The sequence below is a fragment of the Xiphias gladius genome, chromosome 19, assembly GCF_016859285.1.
Source record: "Xiphias gladius isolate SHS-SW01 ecotype Sanya breed wild chromosome 19, ASM1685928v1, whole genome shotgun sequence".
In the NCBI taxonomy this organism is placed as follows: domain Eukaryota; kingdom Metazoa; phylum Chordata; class Actinopteri; order Istiophoriformes; family Xiphiidae; genus Xiphias; species Xiphias gladius.
In genome coordinates this window covers 1,703,480-1,727,662 of record NC_053418.1, presented here as the reverse complement: position 1 = coordinate 1,727,662, position 24,183 = coordinate 1,703,480, and positions in this window count along the sequence as shown.

Here is a 24,183-nt window from a genome sequence, read left to right as displayed (position 1 = left end):
AATACTAATGAACATGTCATAGCTTGTTTGTTTGATCTGTGCTAAAAAAACCACAGAGTATAAAAATGAGACCTTTCAGTTTTACGGGGTTGATGTGGAGGACTACTTCTTGGCTGAGAGCAGTGATTTTTTTTTTTTTTTTTTTTTGGAGTGTTTTTGTCGTTGACCACCAAATATCTCCTGCTGTGTATAGGTATGTCTACCTGTGGCCTAATATTCTGATTCTAAATCGTATTAAAGTCCAAACAGGATAAAAACGCTCTGTGGAAAAAAAAACCCCCTCAGTCCGAATAAACAGGCCAAACCGACTGAAATTTCAATTTGTTGTAGAGCGGTAGTTGAAACCTTTTCCTAAACCAAACCAAAAGGAAAATAAAAACTGTACCATGTTGACGATTTAACCCGGTCACTTTCTGGCTGCGTTCTCTCTCATCTCTGTCTTGACCTAAACGCGTGCTGAACATATGTTTCTCCACCTCCCCAAAAAATGACAGCTTCTGGGCCGAACTGCTCCTCTGCGGAGAGTTTGTTTTTAATACAAAAACCGTCTTCAAGAACTGAACGTTGTTTGGCACCTAGACGGTAGGAAAGTATCAAGGAGGTGCCAGAGAGATGCGATAGCCGTTCGGGAAGACGAACGCTCGGCGTATTCATCCGCTGTTCTGATTAAATACGTCAGACCGTATCAAATCTCGTCCCACGTAAACAGTTGACCTGAAATCTCCAATCAATTCAGTTTCCATTTTGTCCAGTTCTGCGGTTTGTGACCAGTGACGCCCGCAAAACTAATGACGGTCTCATCAGCCTCAGCCGTATTTCGCGTGTAGTGCTGAATAGCAACTGTTAGCACGCTAAGCTAAGATGGGGAACACGGTAAACGTAAACACCTGCCAAACACCTGCACGATAGCACTGTCGCTGTGAGCATGTTAGCATGCTGACGTTAGCATTAAGGTTACAGCAGCTTCACAGAGCCGGTAGCATGGGTGTAGACTCCTGTTACAAAGTTACGTTACTTTATGTTGCGTTACCTTATGTTTTGTTAGACTTCTTGTGTTTTTGTCGGTTTTAAGAAAAGTAGCAAATAGGCTAAAAGGTGCAAAAGCATAGGTTTGTGGGTTGAACTCGCCGATGATGTAATGTCTCCAGTGTGAGTTCGACTGTGGACATTTGCTGCATGTCATTCCTCCTCTCTCTCCCGTAAAGGGACGTCTTGAATTCTGACAAAGTTAAAGTCTCTTGGTCGCTTGATATCAAGACACCTTTTGGATCTGGGACAGAAAACCCTTTTGTTTTTGCCAAACTTCACCAGCTACTCTGACTCAATTTTTCTCAGCCAGCTCTGGTTTGCTGGTGCGGTGGGTCACCTGCTGGAGGTGATCGATCGGCACCCCGCCCTGTCGATTTCCCGCCCCGCTGACGAGATTTTGGAAAACATCTCCTTGTCCTTTAACGGCGCCCCGTCGTCGCCTATATATGCCACATCTGAACCACGATCCTGCCATGATGACTTCATTAACCCCACCCCGACCCACCCTCCACCGCCACGCAGGCGGTGTGAGGAAGAGGAGGGGCATGAAGGTCAGCTTAGAGGCCTCTTCACCCAAGCTGCTGTATCGTCATCTCCGTCCTTCTGGACAATGACGCACACACGCGCGCACACACACACACACACACACACACACACACACACACACACACACACTCACACACACACAAACACACTAATGCCAGGATGACCACCACAGACACACCTCTTATGACCTCTGAGCCTGTTTTCACACGCTCCCTGCAGAAGAGAGAGAGAGAGGTCCAGCTGTCTACTCTTCCCTTCTTCTTCCTCCTCTCCGCTCCTTTCACTTCCTCCCCTCCTTCATCTGTTTTCCTCTTCCTCCCCTTCCTCTCTCTCCCCCTCTTTCCTCCCTTCGGCGCCTCCATCACAAATCGAGTTAAAGAAGCTACTTTCACCTCCTACTTTACCTCCTCACCCCTTCCCAGCCCTCCCTTCTTCCTCCCCTCCATTTGGGGGCGGGGGGAGGGGGCAACAATGGGACGCTGCTCCTTCCTCCCCACCCTCTCCACCCACCTCCACATCTGTGAGTGCCCCTCTGTCTCCTCATTCTTCTCCCTAACCGCTCCATTATTGGGCCTCTTTCACTTGTAAATGTGGCCAGCGATACTTCTGATGGGTCTTTTATCCACGCGGCCGGGGTCAGGAGAAAGGTAGGGGCTGGGGAGGAGGGGGAGTGGATACAATGAGGGGGTGGGTCAGGGTTGAGGGTGGCGAGGGTTGGGGGGGTGGGGGGTTTGGTTTAAGGAGTCTTGTGCTGTTTTATTTTGCAGGCCAGAGTGTGAGGGGACAATTGTGACAAAGAGTTAAATCCTTTTTTGTGTGTGCAGTCGTTTGGGACGGTTGGGACGGGCCCAGCTCTCGCCTCAGATTCCTGCAGCTGGCCCTCCCCGGGTATGACGGCGAGGAACGGGACAGTCCCGAGTTGGAGGGGAAGACCAGAGTGAACGCTCACCAGTCAGAAGTAGTGTACACACCCCAGAAGGAGGCCCTTCGCATGGCATACCAGAGCATAACATCGCAATCCGTGGCATGCAACACTGAGGCCCTGGCACAACAGATACTCCAGCAATATGTTGACGGGTCTTGTATGTTTCACGATCATTTGAGTGTTCTGCAAATGCAGCCCTGTCCCCCAAACAGGACGGGGAGTCGACAAAGTAAAAATCCTGCCTTCGAATTTTTAAATATTAGCCACAAAACGTCTCAAAAAGTAAAAGCATTCATTATGCAGGACGGAATTGTAATATTGGAACATTATGGTGACGTATTAATATGCAAGTGGTACTTTAATGTTGCAGCTGGTCGAGGTAGAGATGATTTTAGCTTTTATATACTGTTGGGTAGTTTAATTTATAACAATGCCACATATTTTAAGGGGTAATCATATATTTTGTAAAATGTAAAATCTGGGTCTATGAAGTGACTCGTAACTATAGCACAAAAGTTTCCCTCTGAAATGTAGCGGAGTAGGAGCATAAAGTAGCAGAAAATGGAAATACTCAAAGTACAAGTGCTTCAAAACTGTACTTAAGAACTGTACTTGAGTAAATGTAATTAGTTACCTTTCACCACCGCTAGTGGCTCTGTCAGGCTGCATTCCCGTACAGCAGTGCTTTGAGTTAATTGCTAGCCTGCATGTTTAGCAGGTTTTTATTTACCATCTTAGATTAGCCTGATAGAATGGTGACATTTGCTAAATTTGTACTAAACTTAAAGCAGAGCTGAGGCTGATGGGAATGTCACTAGTTTTGCAGGTATTTGGTCATGAACCAAAATACTGGACACGGTGTGGAGGAGTGTAACGGTGGCACGACATGAAAAGTCAAGGAGATCAGCAAAGTCTGTGGGATTCATCCTCCCGGGAGCATGAACGGTGCCATCGCTGTCGTCAGCAGACCAGCACTGCCGTCCACTGAGCCATGCTGCTAGCGTGACAAAACAGCCCTTCATAAACTACCAAATGGTTCTGCCAAATATGTTTGGGCGAAATAAAAAACACGTTTGCCGCCCGGATCATGCTCACTGGTAACATTTTCTCTGATCCGGGAAAGTGCTACGTTTTCGCACAGACGTCGCGGGGAGGTGGTCAGTGTGATGGTACAAAGTGCAGGACTTTGACGCTGAAGACTGGGGGGCCCTGCATCCCCAACCACATCACCAGAGAAGAACATCAATATGGGACAACCGCACGAAACCCTGGGTTACATCTAATGACAATTTTCTGCAGAATTGTCAAATACAATTGTAATTCCCTGGATTACTGGGCCACCGTTCCATGTGTGGTTAGGTTTAGGCTCCAAAAACAGTTTGCTAAGACTAAGAAAAGATTGTGTTTCGGTCACATATTGAAGAAATCCACACGTCCTGTCTAGAGCTTCAGGTCGCCGTTGGAATCTTCCTCTCCTTCCAATCTCGCCTAACCGCCTAACTAAGTGTTTTGAGTTGCCTAAACTGAACCAAAGAAACATCAATCATCGGTGAATATTGTTGCAGAGGGCTTAGCTTTGCAGACAGTGGACTGAAACGCACGACTTGGGGGCAAGCAAGTTGAATTAAAACTGGTTTTTAGTGTGTCAGGAGTTCAACAGCTGGTCAGGTCAAAGAGGATAACAAAGCGAGGGACAAGGAGCTGCAGTCGGGCTAAAGTCTGGAGGAAGAAAAAGGGCATAACAGGCAGAAAAACAGAAAAGAGCATGGCTGGATGCTCAGGTGGTAGACACACTCATCAATCTTGCAGGGAAGTGAGGGGCGGAGGCAGGAGTATATACTGTGGCAGCTGATGAGGGGAATGAGGGGCAGGTGTGCAGGCAGGTGGTTAAATCAGGTGGGTGGCAAGAGCTGAGGACAACTGTTGAAGGGGGAGGGAATGTCAGGACCAACAGGAAGAATGACGCAGGTGGTTTTACTACTGACATGACAACTGTTGCCACGGATGGTTCTTCAGATACGTTGAGTAATTTTGCAGCTTTGCTGATTCATTCAACCATAAAAATGTTTCTCGCTTATGTTGATGAAACGCGTTATATTTCTTTCCAAATGTCGTTGTTTTTCAAATGAGTAGTTTATTAATTAAATTTTAGAAGAAAGGGTTGAGTGAATGACGGCTGTTTTATGGTGCCTGTATAATCTTTTTATGGCTTTTTCTGATATAAACTGAAGCAACTAAATCACCGCTACAAACTAAGTGGCGCAAACAGAGGCTGAGAGGAGGAACCATCGTTGGTATTTACCGATGAGCAGTTTATTATATTATATATATGTACTTTTGTAGCCATAGTAGCAGCGTAGCTCTTGGGATGGCATTGTTGGTTGGTCAGTCAGTCCACCTCTTCGGTCCCGCCTGAAATAGCTCAACAACCATTTGATGGACTGCCCCAAAATTTGGTTCAGACATTCATGCCCCCCTCAGGATGAATTGTAATGACTTTGGTGATCCTCTGAGTTTTTTCGTCAAGTGGGATCGTCAGGTCAAAAAAGTAATTTGTTCAACACTTTGGTTCCTGACCAAGTATCAGCAAAAAAAAAAAAAAAAAGATTAATAACAATGACATTCCCATCATCCTCAGCTGCACGCCGAGTTTGGTGCAAATTATCAATTGTTAGCGTGCTAATGTGCTAAAATAAGATGGTGAACATGCTGAATATTATACCTACTGACGTTAGCATTAAGCTCAAACACTGCTGTGCAAAGGCTCTTACCTTTATCCATGATTATCCATCTGTGTTGTTGATTTCATAATAGACGTTATTTTTCGGATAATGTGGTACCGCACTCCAGCCAGTTTTTCTCCACGAAGACCAGGACAGTATCCAGGTTCACTGAACTGGGCGTTTTTCAGTTACAATTTATTTTACAGGTCCATTATTTCCCTAAGAATTTCTTGAGAGTTTCCTTGAAAGAACATTGTAGTTTGTTACTAATCGACACGGACACAATTCTGAGCCTTGTTTAGTCAGTTGAATCGGTCGAGTCGAGTTTATTACTGACTTCCAGATGAATTTCCACAAAATAAATTTCTCCTTCTAGACTCAGTCATTCGGGATCGGAAACTTTACCCTTCATTTGCGCTGAATCGGACGTATGTTTGCAGACGCGGCAGACATTTTGCACGTGTAGCTCACCCGCTGTCCTCTGAGTAAAAGTCTCACGGCTGTACCAGCTTAGCGTTTAGAAAGAGCTGAAAGTGTGGCGACTGATCTGCCCCGGTTTTACCCGTAAATTAGCGTTGAATGATACGGTTCTTTCCGGGAAACTTCTTGGGAGATCATTTGGAAATAAATTGGAAAGTTTGAACACTACTTCCAATTTCCAATCCAAGGAGACAGCTCTGTTATGTCCAAGTTACCTTAAGTTATGTGTGTGTTGTGCTATGCGACAGCCTATTGTGTTGTGAGTGTATAATGTTCAGTTCTGTGACGTTTCTTTACGTCTGTTGTGTTTGTTGTCGCTGAGTGGCCTCCATGGTGTCATGGCCTGACCAGTGTTCTGTGGGATTATCTGTTATTTTAGCTTCTGTTCTGACCTCTGCCACACACACACACACACACACACACAGCCATCGTACACAGTAGAGGGGTGGTCTCAGTGGCAATCGAGTCTCCAGGACAACAGGTGAACAAAGGGGACGCGGTGGGGGGAATGTGAGGCGAGGAGGGAGGTTGAGTGGGGGGGTGAAGGGTGACTCCTGGAGGGGGCTGATGGGAGATGAGATGGTGGCAGGGGGTGGGGGTCAGGTTGACCTTGGCCTCTGTGCGGTGGTCGGATGGGGTGCGAAGGCCACCGGCCGCGAAGGAGGAGGATGACGAGCAGGGAAGGATAGAGTCTGTGAAGCCTCTCACTCTCTTCAAACTTGTGAGTGATTAATGACAAAACACACACACACACAGAGCACCCCCGGTGACCCCTGTGAGCCCGCTGCTCAAACAGCGGGCCCCGGGTCTTTGGCGTGGTCACTTTCCCAACACTTCTGATTGATGAGCGATTCCTTTCCCACCACAAATTATGGTAATAATGCCGAACGAGACGAGGAGCTGCAGCTCTGCAGCTGCTCCGCACAGCCCTTTGATCCCACTCAACACGCGGAGTTACAACCTCGGCTTCGACTTTTCCAAAAAGTAGATGTAGTGTAAGGTGGTTGTGGGCTCGGGTAGCCCGCAACATGCTCCTACACAAAGGTATTACTTCTTGGATGTGTTTTTAAGGTCAAAAGTCCCGTGTGGGATTCGATTATCATTCATATCCCCAGATCTGATCCAGGATTTTGAAAATAGTGAAGTCACGAGTCCTGATTCCCCCCCAGTGTAATGTAATCCACTCAGACAGTTATGTTCGGACTGAACGGAAAGAACATGGGCATTGTGCCGGTTTTTGTGTCGTCTTTCTCATTGATCTCATTCCTCGATGGCATCATCTATTCACCGCTGTCTTTCAATGGACTTTCGATGCAGATGTGCAACCCCTAAAATCCGCTTTGCGTTCACTCTGAACGCACGAAAACAACTGGAGAATTTAAACATTTTTACAATCCATTTATTTGTGTAACTTTTCTATCATGTTTTCTGTAAATTGTATCTCCCAAGATTATGGTCTCAAACCTTCTCTATGGCCATGTCATGTTATTGTGGTGGAGACTTTTATCTGACTTGATTTCATTTAAACTTTTGCCTGAAATGAGTACAATTTTAAGATATTTAGTCAAAAAAAAAATCAGAACAAACCTTACAAAGCCAAGATATGCAGTATATGTCTTTTAATAATAGAATGTAAATTCCTCCTCGGGTCATCGAATCCCCCACATGCCCGTTAATATTACGAAAGACGTGACCTCAGTGTTCCCAGCGGTTTGTTCCTATTTATCGTATCATATCTGCACTAAAAAAAAAAAAAAAGAAGTCCTTGCTCCAAAACTCAGAAGGAAGACGATTCTTTCTGTTATTTCGTACGAATGAGTGTTAACATCTCTATGTCACATGACGCCGGCTGCGCCTGTGTGAAGAACGTGGCACTTGTTGCAACAGACCGATCTGGACCCAACCTCACCTCAAGTTACAAAGGATGAAAAAACACCCACACACTCCTGTCTTGCTCCCATTTTTTTGTCGTTTTGAGCTCAAATGATCTTCCTCGGGCAGGCCCCTCTTGCCGAGGAAGATCATTTGTAAACAAGAAGTCATCATGTCCAGGCAGCAGAAAAGAATATTTGAGGACCGGTCAGCGATGTGCAAATATTGTTTTGTCTTTTCGTGCAAAAAAAAAAAGGTTAATGCTCAATAACAGACTAAATGACAGGTCCACAGTTCTAGGAGATTTACCCTGAGATCACTTCCCTTTTATTAGTCTCCACTACACACACTGCAGTGACCCATTGTGTTAATTATTATATGTGCACTGTTTCCCTACATGATGCTGTTCTGCCAAATCCACAGGATCTGGTTCTCGAAATGGAACGGAGAATAACGGAAAGTCGAGGTACCAACACATCGCCACACACTGTGCTCGTGTACCGGAGACTTGGAATCTTAAACGAGCAGGACCTGCGGTTCATGGAAGGATTTTTCAGACCCGGGTCTTTTCATTACGGACTAACGCTTAAAAGTCATTCAGGGTCTGAAAAACAGCAACAAGTGCTCGACTCAAAAGAGTGGCCATGATTCCAGTCACTAATTCCTCGCGTGGTTGAGAAAATAAAGAGGACTGGCTTATTGAGCAAGTGCAGTGGCCTGATCTCAGTTTGGCCTTTCTGCTGTAAATGTGAATGTTTTATTAAAGCAGGCGGGTTTAAGTCGTTGCACTTGGGAAAAAAACCATTTTCAGCCTGGTAGTTAAAGGACTTTTCCCTCTGGACCGTAAAAAGAAGACGTCGTTTTCCTCTCCACGCGGTTGTTAAAGCGTCTCTGACCCACATCACGTTAATTGTGGACAGTAACGGAGACATGGCGAGTTCCTGCTAATCGGGCCAGGCAGCGAGTGCTGCTTAAAATAAACAAAGCAGACGATTGGCCAGGAGGAGGTGGTGATGTCAGACAAACCACAGCTGGGCTTGTACGGCTGGGGGTGAACAGTGGTGCAGTGTGTGTGTGTGTGTGTGCGCGTGGGGTGGGGTGGAGGTGGAGGTGGAGGTGGTGATGCCAGCTCGGCCGGAGACGGGTGGAGACGACGCAGACGGGTCTCTCCAATCGAGGACCGAAGGCGGGAACACATGGCGACCGAGAACAGCATGTAAACTCCTGCACACACGTGTTACTCGTGTCCGTATTTTAATATCGTGTGCGCGGGAGCTGGAAAGGAGCCGTTCGTCAGATCCGGCGTTTTGAGGGCCAAACATGGCCGCCTGCCCGCGTCTCTGCTGCAGAACGCGGCCGAAATAACTGGCTGGCGAGCAGAGCCGTGGTGACATTTTGCAGGAGGTGATGGGTCGCGACGGTGATGTTGTTTGGGGAGTGTTATTATGTGTGTGTGTGTGTGTGTGGAGGTGGGCGAAGTGGTGGGGGAATGGGGGGGGGGCTACATCATATGGACATCTGCAGTCGCTCTCACACCCCCGACCCCAGAACCATTAACCCATTTCATCCCCGCTAGCACGGGTGGCGGCGAGCTGACTCGTCTCCAGCTGTACCTGCGAGCGTCCGCCATTGCAGGATCTGGATGGTGAACATACAGACAAAGTGCGCAACCACACACACACACACACACACGCACACACACGCACGCACACACAAACGGCCTCTTTGCTTTGTTACTAAAAAAGACGTCACACGTCTTCGCGGAGTCACAGGTCATTTCCAGCAACGGACCTTCAACATTCTTGCATGTTTCTCAGACGCCCGTGAGATGCTGCTGCTGGAGTGTGTGTGTGTGTGTGTGTGATGGGAAGGAGGCTGCGTTGTGACGTCACCCCTGTGATGCTCCCACACCTCCTCCTCCTCCTCCTCTTCCTCTGCCCACATCCTGTCCCCTCCCTTCATCTCCGTCCTCCCTGCCTTTTACTCTGCGGCGATGTGTGTCACAGTCACAGTGATGACACAGCCTGGGTCATGTGACCATGGTGGAGGTGGTGGTGGTGTTGGGGGGAGGAGGAGGAGGAGGAAGGGGAGGGGGGGCTTGAGGGAGGAAGCGATTGACCCGGAGCAGAACGCAGCGGGACGACGGTTGCTCGACGGCGTCCAACATGGAGGCCGTGACCGGAAGAGGAAGCGTTTCTGAGCGTTTGGACGCTGCGTCAACGTCCGCAATCGCATTCATCTTCCGTGGCTCCCCCTCAACAGACACATCGACCTCTGACGAAACAATGCCGATGAAGACAAAGATGGATTCGTTTTGACCTGATTCAACCCTGAAGAAAACCCCATGCACACGGCTCCGTTTTGGCCGTTCTCGACCCTGCAGAGGGTTTCGTAAAGTCCCGGATCAGAGTGGAAACGGACACGGGGAAGACAGAGCGAGCAGGACGAGAGGTCACGTTTAGAATGTACACAAAACAAGCGGGAGCCGCACATTTGAGCTTCGAAGACTCCAAGCGGACTGGAAACACCGCAGCCATCAGTCCATACCTCATCAGCAGGTGCCAGCGAGGTTAAATGGCCGTAATGATCTCTCTAATCGTTACGCTGCCCGCCTAATTGTTTCCTCGAGATATCTCTCTCATCAATATCACTGTCGATACCGATCAATTCCTCGAGGCGCACTCAGCTGCGAGCGCACCTGAAGTAACCTCCACCGGCGGAGCCAGTAAAGCCTCAGCTACAGCAGCACTTCTGCCAGCCGAGGTTTTCGGAGTTTTCGTGCCGTGAAACAACGAGACGGTTCGGTTCTGTGCTTGAATCCTGCTCCGGGGGACTGGATCTTTTACCAGCCATGTTTTGTTCTGTTTTTTCCCCAAACCAGTCAAGATCAGATATGTTGGGTAAAATTGGGGTAAAACCTGAGTTTCAGTTCTTTTACCGTCTCTCTTTTTTCTTTTTTAAGTTAAATTTAGTAATAAATTAAGTTATTTGTTGAAAACTAAACCAGATACAATAAGGCAGTGGTTCTGAACCCGAGGGTCAGGACCCCGACAAGGTGTCACGAGATAAATGTGAGTTGATTCACGTGTTCGTACTAAACAAAATCCTGCCTATTTTTTTTCAGGACTTTCCCTTTAATTGTCGCCCTTCTTCTAGTAAACTGCTGGAATGATTTGAGCTCCTCAGGCCTCAAACAATAAAGTAAAGGAAAACAAAGACTTTTTGGTTGAATCGGTCGCAACTGCTGACGAGGGTGCTGCCATTAGCTTCTCTCTAAGGGGGTCACGAGAAAAGAATTAGAGATAGCAGGAGGTGAAAGGTACGACGCAGCATCCGGATTTGACCAAATGTTACTGAACCCCAACCAAAGCTAAAGAATGAAACCTTTTCGTGTCTGTTTTCACAGATGTGCATTTGGCCAAAGTCCTTGGCTTAACACTCTGTGATGGTATTTTGTTTGAGAGAAAACTTTAAAACTCCTCAGATTTCTTCTTTACAGTCCAACTCCAAAGTCACCTGAACTCAATTTCTGGATTTCTGGACCCACAAATAGGTTTTGGGATTAAACCTCGATGTTTTTCCCGTTCTTCAGCCGAACTGCGTCTGCAGCACCAAGTTTTAGCCTCGGTTTTATTCGGGCGATGTCCTTGTAGCTGTTAAGACGACATTTAACATTTGAACTCTGGCTTCTTTTACCAAATAAAAAATGGTTGTGTGGAAAATATGTTTATGCAGTTTGGTGAGGGATGAGAAAAAAAGGATCGATTTGGTATCGAGTATCGAAAAAAATGAAATGATTCCCAGCTGATCTGGAAATGATCTGAAATGGACATGAGAAGGGTTTCCTCTCAGTTGGGGCGTTCGGTGGCACTTGGTCAACGGGCGAATGGTGTGTTTTTCTCCCCAACTTGGGTGGTGGTGCATGGACTGAGCGCACACACACACACACACACACACACACACCTCCCTGAGTTTTTAATCCACTGTTCTGAGGCTGAGCTCCTTCCCACAGCTGCTCGGCTCCTCGGGCAACACGCTGAGAGCGGATTACAGCAGCAAATTAGTCTGAGGAGACCCGCCGCATCCAAGCCTGGGTGATGCTGTGGTGTGAAAATCAAACAGACCCCGGCCCCAAAAACCCAAGGAGGCCAAAGTCAAACTGAGGGTTTTGTTTACCCTGCTGCTGACACCTTTTCAGATTCCCGTCATGTCGCAGCTTTCACATGTCGGCGGGAGATTTTACTGTCATTCTGGAACAATTTCCAAAAACCAGAAAATATACGAAACAATCGAATATCTTCAGCAAACAGCTTCACTCCTGGACTAAAGGAAATGCATTTCAATGTGACCCAATACTGAAGTTGGTTTTTTTTGTTGACAAAATACTGATATTAATTGCTTTGTAAGTATCAGTTTTTACAAAAAATCTATGCATCTGATTCCCCTCAAATTTCATGTATTTTTTTGTACTGAAATTCAATTTGCTGCTTTTAGACCCAACATCCAAACTTCTGTCACGAATAAAAATGAAAATACACACAAAAAATAAAAATAAAAACCCACGTTTTACGCGTCATTACTTCCGAGGAATAATGTCAGGAGGGTGGAAGCCACACGACTGAGACTCCAAAAATCAAGACAGCATCGGAATGAACGAAAGGCGATGGGGCCTGCTGGATCACAAAAGGAGGAAAAATGTCACTTTTCTTCTCCAGAAAAACAACCTGCTAAACCTCCGCTCGGACGGACAAAGTAGATCTGTGCAATACATGAGATTTGGATGATGCATGAGATACAAAAAAATTTAAAAAAATCAGAAAACATGAACAGAAGAAGAAAAAAAAATCTGATGCTTCCAATGATCATTAATTCTTTATTATTCACCAACAGTAGAATCAGTACAAACGAATTCCGTCTTTATTGGCTTGTAATGGCACCCTTTATCAAAAGGATAAAGGGCTTGGAAAAGGTCACGGTTTGTTAAACAAAATTAAAATGATACATTCCTGAAGAATTATGCAAATTATAATCCCCAAAACGCCAACAAAAGGCGGCAACAAAAGCTCACCAGTGGAGCGACAATAAACCTTCCCTGCGAGGTTTTCAGCAGGAAAAGTAAGTCAAATAAAGAGAGGAGCCGCGGAGCTGGGCCTGCCTGGGAAATATTAGTTTCACTCCAGCAACTTGGAAAAAACGGCCCGGCTTGTCAAATACTCCATCGTCGCTCTTTATTTCGCGCTTGGCTGGAACGAAACGGGACGTGCGGAGGGCGAGAGGCTGGGTCCCCGTTCGGAGAATTTCGGTCAGTCGAAAAAACAACACAACGAGTCGAATGAAGAAGCCAGGGACCGAGCGTGGCCCTCGAAAGGCCCCGCAACAGGCAGAGCCCGACGCGTGTGGACCGGGCTCGGATGACACGTTTCATCCGGCGCGGGAGGCTCAGAAGTGCAGGAGCGTCCAGCAACAGATGTCCAGGCACAATTCTCGGGTGGGATTTGAAATTTCACAAGAATTGCGTTTGGACAATCAGCAGCTAGAGCTCGAAGAAATAAAAACAAGAAAGCGAATAAAGGAACGTTTGGAAACAGACGCGAGGAGGAAAACCGGACGTTTGAGGGGAAGAGGCCACATCAGCCATGTTACCCAATTACTGCCGCTAATTAGCCGCCCTCCAATTTATCAGAAACGACCCCCCCACCCCCCCCAAAAAAAGAGAAAAAAAAAAATCACCTTCCAGTCATGAATATCGCACCCAGCCAGTAACCGGGAGTGGATCTGAAGAGGGAAGATGAAAGGAGGGATCCTGGGAGTCAGAGCAGTTTCTGCCCAAAACTCCTCTCCGCCATATCTGCACCTGTTCAGACGCATCCCTCTCCTTCATCCATCCTTCCTTCCTTCCCCTCGTAGCCCCCCCCCCCCAAAAAAAAGCTCCAAAAAAGATGCAACTACCATCTGCCGCTCTTTTCAGCCGCACGGATTTTCACCTTCTCCTCGCACAACCCTGCAAAGAATTAGAAAAAGAAGAGAAAAAGAAAAGAAAAGAAAAGAAGAAATGACGGGGGACGTGTTGCAGGTTGCATGAGGCACCTGCTCCTCCGCGTGTAGTTCCAGGAGGGAAATTGGAAGCAGAGGGGGGCTACTCCAGCGGCAGCAGAACGAGGCTGATGATGGAAGCCGAGAGGCGGGCGGCGAGGCTGGATGCTCCCGCCGGATGGTCGCGGGGAGGACGGGGTGCGAGCGGACGGCTGACCGCCGCCGCGGCAGCAGGAGCCCCGGTCCCCTCCTGTCGCTCCCGCTCTCCTCCTCCCCTTCTGGCCGAGTCGCGGGGCTTTTTCTGGGGCTCCTCCGACAATAAGACCCGGTGCGTCCGTGTCACCGAGAGAGAGCTCGGGAGTGGGGCCGGTCCGCTCTTGGTACTGAGATTTGAATAAACACACACATACACACACACCGCGGGGGTGATGATAAATGCCCATTGTGCCCGGAGGAGGAGGAGGAGGAGGAGGAGGAGGAGGAGAAGTAATGAATCTGCACTGAGAGAGAGAGAGAGAGAGAGAGAGAGAGCAGCTGCGAATGAGGGACCAGCAAAACCTCTTAAAGACACAACGGTCTCATTTTCCCTTTTTGTTTGTTTGGTTTGTTTTTTTTTTTGCTTTTTCTTCATTTCCAATTACAATCAAAACACTGTTAACCCTCCTACATAAACACAGTGTTGTAACAAACACACACACACACACACACACAAGCGCGCGCGCTGAACGTATGACGTCTGCCTTTTCGCTGCTGCTGCTGTAAGAGACGGTCGGAGCTCGAGGAGGCTTCCCCTCGCTGATGATGTGATGGTGTGAAAAAAAAAAAAACCCACAAACGAGGAAAACACAAACAAGACAACGCAACAGCGACCGACACCGACCGAAAGACACGGGAAGCGAGTCTGGTCCCGAGTCTGGTCGAAAATTCGTTGGGAAATGACCTGAGCCGTTTCAGTCCGGGGACAAATGAAAATTCACCTCGTTTCAATCCGGGAGTTTCCGTTGATTTACTCGGCCTTTTGTCGATTTCTGGCGTTAGAGGCTTTGGGTTTCCTCAAAGGTTCAAGTTTTCATCCTCGAATACCTGATTGGGTCGGTTGAACTTTTTAGGAAATTTAAAAGGATTTAAGAATTTAAACCTCAAATTTAAATGTGAGACTCAGTTTCAAACCAGCATGGAAGAGGAGCCCGGAAAAAATAGATGTTAAAAATCTCATCGTTTACATTGGCGCGAATACTGGGCAAGTCGATCTTCCGGGTGAAGATCATTCAAAAACGATCGAAAGCTCCTGAACAGTTACTAAATGGACCTTGATAAAAAAAAAATTTGTCATCTAAATGAAAGTTCCTAAAAAAGATGAACACATTTTATTTACATTGTTTTCCAAGTTAAATTACACACATTTATATATAAATAAAGAATAAATTTAAACGTTTTATTTAAAATCCCGGTTTAAAAAAAAAAGTATGAATAACCTGAAAAAAAACCTGATTTTCTTTTCTAAAACTGAGGAAAAAAATCGACCACAGTCACAGATCATCACGAGGCAAACAAAAGTAAATAAATGAAAGGTATTTTTCTCTGTGAAAAGTAATGATTAGCTTCTGCCGTTTATTGCTTCAGGAGGTACTGCTCCCTCAAACGTGTTTATTACTGCTCATCACTGAGCCGTGAACTAAATGAAATGACTGTACATCAGATGTTGACATTTCTTATCGAAAACAGCGTCTACTGTTTTAAGTCATCCTGAAGCTGGCGAGGCCAATGCTGGCGCAGAGTCCACCGCTTGGGACTTATCCACGTCATGAAATTTTTTGATTTGAAAAGTAGTGTCAATGCCCTCTAATCCTCGTCCAGCATCTGTGCTTGAGTGGGAGTCTGTGAAACCACGCTCATTTTCAAATATATACTGATCCACACTCATCATTCACAGGAATTTGTGCAATTTTTTGCTGACCGTCTACTTAGCATTGTTCAGTTTTTGGTGCAGAGGTTTGGACTTGTGCTTGTGACGACTGTAGAAGCAGCACCGGACCGCCTTCTTTCCCTTCGGACCCCCATATGGCTCGGTACGTCTGCAATCGGCATTTTTCGCGAGAGTGCTATTCTAACCACACGCTCAACTCCGAGAGCTCCGAGGCTTCGGGCATCACTGGGGCTGGAGCCAATGGCTCGAACTGATAAGGCTCGGGAGCGCCATGGTCCCCCACCACGCTAATGGCCGTTTCAGGGGATTCTGGAGTGGAAAAGACATCCACCTCCAAAGAGCCCTCTAGCAAATGTGCCTCGCGATTCTGTGTTGCTCCACTTTTCTCTGGCATGGGGATGTCTGACAAAATCACAATACATGGAAGCTATGGAGACTCTCTTTCACGGTAAGTAGCTGAGGTTTGTCCAAAAGGTTGTTAAATTTGTCGTTGGAAGCTTTTATGAAGAAAAGTTGCTAAAAGGGTCTGAAAAGTCGGTAAATCTGGAGACAAAGGTGCAAAGTTGGCAACACCGCAGGTAAACGACCCCCAATGACGCAATAGAGTCTTTTCGCCCCAGTTCATCTCAAAAGAGCAACAGCCAATGGGGAAACTCCAACACTCGGCCAACTGGCCGACTTCAGCACCCAGTCAGACGGTCAGTCACGGACATTGGCGTTTTCTAAGGCTGGCCTCGCTGTTGTTGACCAGCCATCAAACACAAATTTAGTGAAGACGTCCAGGCCAAAGCCAACATCCTCTACCGATTTCCCTCATCAAATCAATACTGATCACAGAGACGTCGATGCAGATGCAGCGGATGAGACAGGAAGGTGTTTGACAGTTGAGTTGTGGATCGTGAAAAAACACGGTGCGACAGAGACAGATGAAGGATGAGCATCTTGAATGTTTCTGTCTCTCTCTTTGGCTCCGGTCAAACCGGTAGAAGAACTGTCTCAACACCTGTAGAATGCCTTGCCATGATATTTGGTTCACACGCTCATGTTCCCCTCAGGCTGAACTGTAATACCTTTGGTGATCTTCTGATTTTTTATCTGGCGCCATCATCAGGTCAAAATTTACACACGTCCAATACTTTGGTTTATGACCAAGTACCTGAAAAAACTAATGACATTCCCATCAGCCCCAGCTGGGCTTTGCGTTTAGCGCTAATTAGCAGTTTTAGCATGCTAAGCTAAGATGTTTAAAATATCAAGCGTTACACCTGCACAACATCTGCGTGGTAGCAGCGTCCTTGTCAACGCCAGTGTTTTTAAAATTCTTACTTTCTGCAGCAGGAGTTGCCAACCGTGGAGGAAATTCATGGGTTTCAGTAGGGAGTTGTACCGTCCCGTGATGGTCGAAATACTTTTTCAGAGACTTTGAACCCTCATAATACATTATTCTTTTATAAACACTTGTGCTTTTTCGGGTTTGAGAAGGGGAAAATGAAATCTATCGAAGAATCCATAACACCGTGGATTCCTGGACGATAATCCGGCATGTGAATCTCTTTTTTTTTTTTACTGTCGCATTCCTTGTGAGCGGCACTAGACAAAACCATCAGCTAAAAGCAAAATGTAAACAATTAGACAAGAGGTGAAAGTATAAATTACCCAGCAGGCTTTGCCTTCAGGGCGATGGTGGACCCTTCCTTCCCCTCTCATCATACATATCAGTGGATTCCCTCTGCCCTGCCCTGCTCTGTATGGTGAGTTAACATTTCCGTTGCTGGGAACATCTTTGCACGTTGGATGCTCATTTGCCTCTTAAAGGGCCCCGCTGCTGCCTTTTCATGGCCCTGTAAGAATAATTTAGTGCGGGAGGCCCGAGATCACTGGAGATTATGGCTATGAAAGGGGAAAAGGACGCGTTATTAATGCTTGCTCGTCGGAAAGAGGTGAATGAGAAAAGGATCCCCAATGGGCCTGGATTCACTGTAACACACGGCTCTGCCATGGGAAACCAGGACGACTTCGGTCTACTCTGTGATGCTGGAAGAAAAAACAAAAAAAAACAAAACAAAAAACAGAAGACTCTTGAAAGAAAGGAACTGTAGTGATACTGGAGGACACTCAATACGAGCACTACAGGTCCCTACTGGAACATTACAGTAATACACCAAAGATTATATACATTAACGTCACCATAAACTTACTATTAAGCTCCACTATGAGTCCCTACAGAAATATTATAAGAACATTAAAAAGGTACCTTGAGATCAAGGGGGATAAAAACCATTCTGTACCATAGAGACGCCACACGTCAATGTAAGAAATATTATAGGAAAAGATCATTTTAAATGTGATGTAACTGTAAAATAAATACTATTAAAAGACCAATTTTCAGCCTTATTTTTACTGTATGTACCAGAAACCAAATATAATTAATCTCTATAAGTGAAAACCATAGATACATCGCAGACCGGTATAGGATCATGACTGTATTTATATGGAAACAAAAATATCATAGGATCACTAGGAATTTTTATAAAACCCTAACTGAGGACAACACAGGCAGTATGGGAAAGTTATACAAAGGATATGGTTATTCTCTCCTTGTCTGGATGAATAATTAGAATTATTTTATAATAATCAAACTATAATTCAGAAGTGTGGCCTGGAGTCATATTCCTCTCATTCAACCTTTATACATACAGGGTGATCCAATGGGAGCAGTTTCACTCTCTGCAGAGAGAAAAATGACATGAAGACCAACATTCAAACTCATAAACTGCAGATAAGAGATAAGGATAAAATGGTAAAAGGATCAGAACTAGCATCGTGCCAACAAAAAGAAAAAAAACAACATTTAAACCCACCCGAGACCAAATCAGGCCAAGTTTATCGTAGGAGCTCAATCTGTTACTGCGAGCTACTGAGGTGTCTAACCCAGGAGTGACCTGGTTGACTTGCTTCGCTTTAGCTTGAAGTTATCACACAGAACCCTTTCAGGACAGAATATGACCAGTTTCCATCAATAGACCAAACACCCTACTTACAGCATGGTCAGGCAAACATCTAGCACCACAGTGGTCAGAAAAACCGTTGCCCTTCCAGGGTCAAACACCCGACGACAACAGTGACTTTCATACCCGCAGTACATGCCTCAGCCCTAGATAGCAGCACAGCGACACCCATCGTGCACACAGTAAACGACAATTAAAATGCTTGACTCATATCTGTCTCTTATACCGATAAACCACAAATAAGAGATAAGGATAGAACCGTAGGGGGATGAGAGCCTTCAACTCAATTTTGACTTTAAAGAAATGCATGTATTTGCATTCTTGCTCTCTGAGAATTAGATGAGAACATTGATATCACGCTCATGTTTGTGCTTCAAGTACAGAGCTACTGTAGAAACAGGAGGCGATTAGCTTAGCTTAGCATAAAGACTGGAAACAGGGGGGAAACAGGTAGCTAGGGTAGTCTCACACCTAATCTGCAGTGTTGCGGATTAGGTGTTTTTTTTTTTTTTTTGACTTACTTTGTTTACCATTAGGTCAGTTTCCACCGACGAGGAGCTCGGCTATAGTCCAGAGGTCAAGAGGGACGGGTGCATGCAGGTGTTCTGTGGTTCGGCCCATTTAACAACAAGATCAACAGCTGCAGCTGCAGCAGCAGCAGTGTTGGCTGTGACCCAGAACCCGTGGAGGACATTAAGGTGGGTCACTTTAAAACATGGGCTCACCACATTGCAGCGGTATGTGTCAAAAATCGCAGTCAAAACTCAGTCAAATCTGAACACGCAGGTAGGGCTACACATGTTCAGTGTGACTTACACTTTCCAAGGACATCATCATCTCCGCCGTCCATCACAAGCGACATGCTCCGTATAACTGCAGAACCTGTTTTCTTCAGAGTCAGAGTAATCCGTCAATACTTGTCTGTACGTCCGATGGCACATCGCAAACGGGAATTGTTAATAACGAATCCAGTCTAATAGTTTTCCAAATATAAACTAAAAAAAACCGGGGTCTCAAGTCGAAGCCCACGACGTAACTTCCTGAATCCATTGCGACATTATACTTACTGTCTCTTTCAGAAGTTTTACATCTGTTGTGGAGAGTGAATTCAACATTAATATCAATCATCAACCCGTTTCATGATGACTGGACGGGTTGTGGACTGGACTTTATGTCAGTCAACTCTGGCAGCACTTACTGATGAAGGCCATGAGACGTGGTTGGAACCGTCACGGCACGTTCAAAAAAGTGGATAAGTGTGTCCAGAATTTTCCGCCCTGCTCACCAAGCAAATCAGCTCGTCATCTTTCCTGACAGTGCACATCGAATCAGTCGGGTGGGGGGATACACGTGGCAGTGCACACCAGCAGATAGACGGCAGTGGTTGACAAAACAATCTCAACACAAGGTCCATTTACTAGCTGTTCTGGAGCTTTCAATCGTACCTCACTATCCTCCTCAGCAGAGGGATTTTGCCCAGGTGTCATAGAAATGTAAATGTTTACAATCCCAATTTTCTGAGAATCTTAAGGACTTCTTATCCATTTTGGCTTAAAAGCTGAGGTTAAAAGATTTTGATGCCTTGTTTAGGACCTGGACTTTCCTTGAGACCCGCCTCTGCTATAACTGGTCTCAAAACAGGCAGATTCGCAGTCTCTCACCCGGGTCACTTCCCAAGTTTGAACTAAGATCAGTCCTCTTCTTAATATACATTCACTTGATCTCAAGATGACAAGACTCTTGTTTTAATGTGAAATCGACCTACACACAGTGAACCCCCATTACCTCTCCACTGACTTAATGTTTGGTGCTTTTGGATTGGTGTCAACAACTCCTAAAAGTCAAAGCTCCTCAAAGTAGCTGTGTATGATATCACAGACAAACACATGAACTTGGAGACTTTGTACCATCTGAAGAGACTTCAATACACGAGACATCAGCAGATATGATTTCATAGAGTCTTGTTAGGGTCAGGCCACAGGGTTGATTTCGAACATTGTCAGGTCAATACTTTCTTCTTGATGCAGTATATTCAAAACTGTTGGAAATATGTTTGTCCATTTATTTAACTAGCCTTGTTTTTAACGGCATCGGTTTTATCTTTTAAAAAGCTGCATAAAAACTACAACGTTAACGTTTCAGAGGCTTTTCTATAACAATGAGAATACGGTTTGGGAAAGACACCGGGTACAGTAAATGCTAGTTTTTTTAAAAGACATGGAAGCACTGTACAACTGACACAAAACCTTACTGCCCTCTAGCAGACATTGATATTAAATTGTCACCTAACTGTGTTCTGCCTTCGTGAAAACCCTGAGACTAGTGGTGAAATTATTTCATCTTGCAAGGAGCCCCGGCAGGTCCCTCGGTCCTCAGGGACCCCTGATATCTGCAGTGAGGATACACAGCAGATCGTCTATCATCAGACCTCATGAGACGCAGAGCAAGAGTCGCTCTCGTTGTCCCGCGTGTCGACGCCTCAGACACCACCTGCCTCTGCAGCGGGTTGGTGGTGCAACAGGTTGCCAAGGTACCAGGGCCGGTAACTGTGGTCAGAAGCTGCTGCCAATGCCATGTGGAACCAGTAAGACCAGTAACGCAACAGACAGGTAGGTCAGAACGGTGTATGAAGCTTGAACAGATGTGTCTTTTTTCAAAGATGCAGACAGGACGACCTTCATTGTTGCATGGATACATCACAACCAGACCAGGGAGTGCGTCTGACGTAGGTGGTGTAGGAAGTGTCTCCGTAGAGTAATGTCTCTTAAAACCAGAAACGTGAACGTCAGTACAGCTGCGGAGTTGGTGGGTATTTTTGCAAAGTAACCTCTTTCACATGACTGTCATTTGATTCAGTCTCTGTAAAACAAGAGTCTGCAGTCCATGTTAGCACGATAACATTAGAAGTAATCACACAATCCATCTGATAGCTGATATTTGAATAAAAAAACACAGATGTCAGCTTCATGGTAACACTGGCACATCAACTGGGAACCATCAATGTCTCTACAAAATGTCCTGCCAATCCATCAAGTAGATGCTGAGACATTTCACTGAATAAGTGAACTCTTTGGGGGGGGATCACTAAAGTCACTAGAATCTGTCCTCTGGGGAACCTGGATATCAATAGTGGATTTCACGGCAATCCATCTTATAGCTGTTGAGACATTTCGCCCAAAAATACAAACCTCAACCTCGTGGTGGAGCTAGAGAAAAAGGTTAGAGGATCATCAAAGTCAGTAGGATTCATTAAATGGGGACCATGAACGTCTCAACCAAATTTAAAGGCGTTCCATCCAGCAGTTGAGCCATTTCAGTCTGGACCAAGTGGTGGAGCGTCAGACTCGGCCATTCCTAGAGCCATGCCGCTAGCACGACTTAAACACGTTGATTAGGGCTTTAAAAGAGTGCAAATGTGTGTATATTCCATTAATGTAGCTCTTCTAATTAGCCTTCCCAGTATCAGCAGAGACAGTGGGCTTGTTTTGTGTGTCCGCAGACTTAGCACATCTGTGGGAAGACCCCCCACCGGGCTGCCGTTAGTCCAGCTACGCCCGGCCGTAGAGCAACAGTGGAGGTTTGGGGGGGTGGGGGTCCCATTCCTGAATAAATTTAGGGTCTCCTCTAAAGGCCCGGCTGTCCGGCCCCGTATCTGACCTCTGACCCCTGCAGAAGAAAAGTTTTTGAAGCCACTGGTGAAGCCTCCTAAAGCTGACCAGCGAGGAGGGGCTGGGAAAGTGGCCTGATGGGGGCGAAGGGTGGGTCAACGGGGTCACAGCAGAGAAAGACGGGGGGTTTTAGGAGGGTGAGGGGTGTTAAGGGTGTGTGTGTGTGTGTGTGGTGGGGGTTGTCATAGAGTGAAGAAGTTTCCTTTGAGGTGAGCCCCCCTCATGTCCACAAGTGTGTCCCTGCAGCTATTGTGACTCTGAGCTACGGCAGGACAGAAGGCCTCAAACAAACCGGGTCTAAACAATGTTTGGCCCCTTTTGTTTCTCGCCTGCCTTTCTTCTCCAGCCCTCCATCGCAATCTACTGGCCTCCTTTGTAGTGATTTCCCTCATTCAGTGGCTCATCGGCCTCTTTCCGCTGTTTTATATGCTCTTTTCTGGCTTTTTTTGTCCGCCACCTCCCCAGCCAGACCCTCCATCCCTCCCCCATCCCCCCTCTGGCATTCTCCTCAGTGTGAGAACGCAATGGGCCTCTTGACTGGATGCAACTCATTAAAGACACCTAATTGATGAAGAGTGTAATTAGTGTGACAATCAGAAGGGGAAGTCAATATGTTTTTAGCCAGAGGAGCTGCATCAGGGAGGACGAGATGGAGGACCGAATGTTTGGGTGACAGCGGCATGAGGAGGATCACTTTCACTTTTCGATACAAAAGAGGAGAAATTTAGCCTCGGGAAAGGAGTTTTTTCCTTTTGTCTGGTCTAATTCTTGACTCATAATATAGCCCATCATGCATTAGGCAAAGCAAACTTCTACGGAGCGTTTCATTCCGGGGGGAGATTCAGTGTGCTTCACATAAGGACATGCGCATACAGCACATACATATATACACAAGCAAAACAAACACATGGGTACAAACATACAAGTAGAACAATCCGCTACACTTCCGACACAGTAAACGAAAACCAGTCAAATGCGCAGGAGAGCAGAAACGTTTTCAGTCTGCTTTTAAACACTGTTCATGTTGGAGCGCGTCTAAAATCATCTGCTGCAGTATTCCAGCTTCAGGGACCAAAGAAAGCCAACAAACAACATTAAAAAACAAAGGCTGCTTCACCAACTTTTGACGGGACGAGCAGACGGCCTGGTCCAGAGGACCTAAGAGTCCTGGTTTCCGGGTTCATGTTGAATAAGCAGGTCAGAGAGACACCGTGGAGCAAGGCAGTTGAGGGCTAAGGAGTCCTCATGCAGGGGATCCACCAGATGAAGATCTGCTTGGGATCAAAATGTTAGTTTTCATTAATAAAAACCTGACTGAAATGAGTCAATGTATGTCTTTGATAGGACCAATTTGAGTTGAGTGAGAGAACATTTTTGGGAAGTGAGGACATTTTGGCAAGTTCTCACATAGGGACTGAGCCGTTTGAGGATTCAGACTTGGTTCTAGGGTTCAGGTTAGAATCAGGTTTAGCGCAGGGTTGGGGTAAGGGTCTGGTTTAGGCGTTTAGCTGTGATAATTAAGGTTAGAGTCGGGGGGGCTAGGGAATGCCACTGACGTCATCATATCAACGAGGGCCCTCGCAAGTATGGAAGCACTATCTATACTTGTTACAGCATAAGCCAGTGCCGTAGTTGGGAGTTTTGATTGTCCATACATGTACTGGTGCATCAGCGGCTGTGGGGACGTTCAGTTGAGCTCACAATTCTGCCCTCGGCCACAACGTCACATTAAACCGTCACAGTCCTCCAGACAAACACGTCTCTTAGTTCGGTCCGAGGGCAAGGAGGCGTCAAACCTCCAGCCAGCGAAGGCAGCGGAACAACTGCTTTCCAGCTTACGAGTAAGCGAACACGATGATAATCACAATAACAGTCGCTTTAGTAAATGAAGAAATACATTTATGTTTGTTATTTATCATATAAATTGCTTCATTAAGGGAAAGACGTATTTGTCTTTCTCCAGTTCATCTCA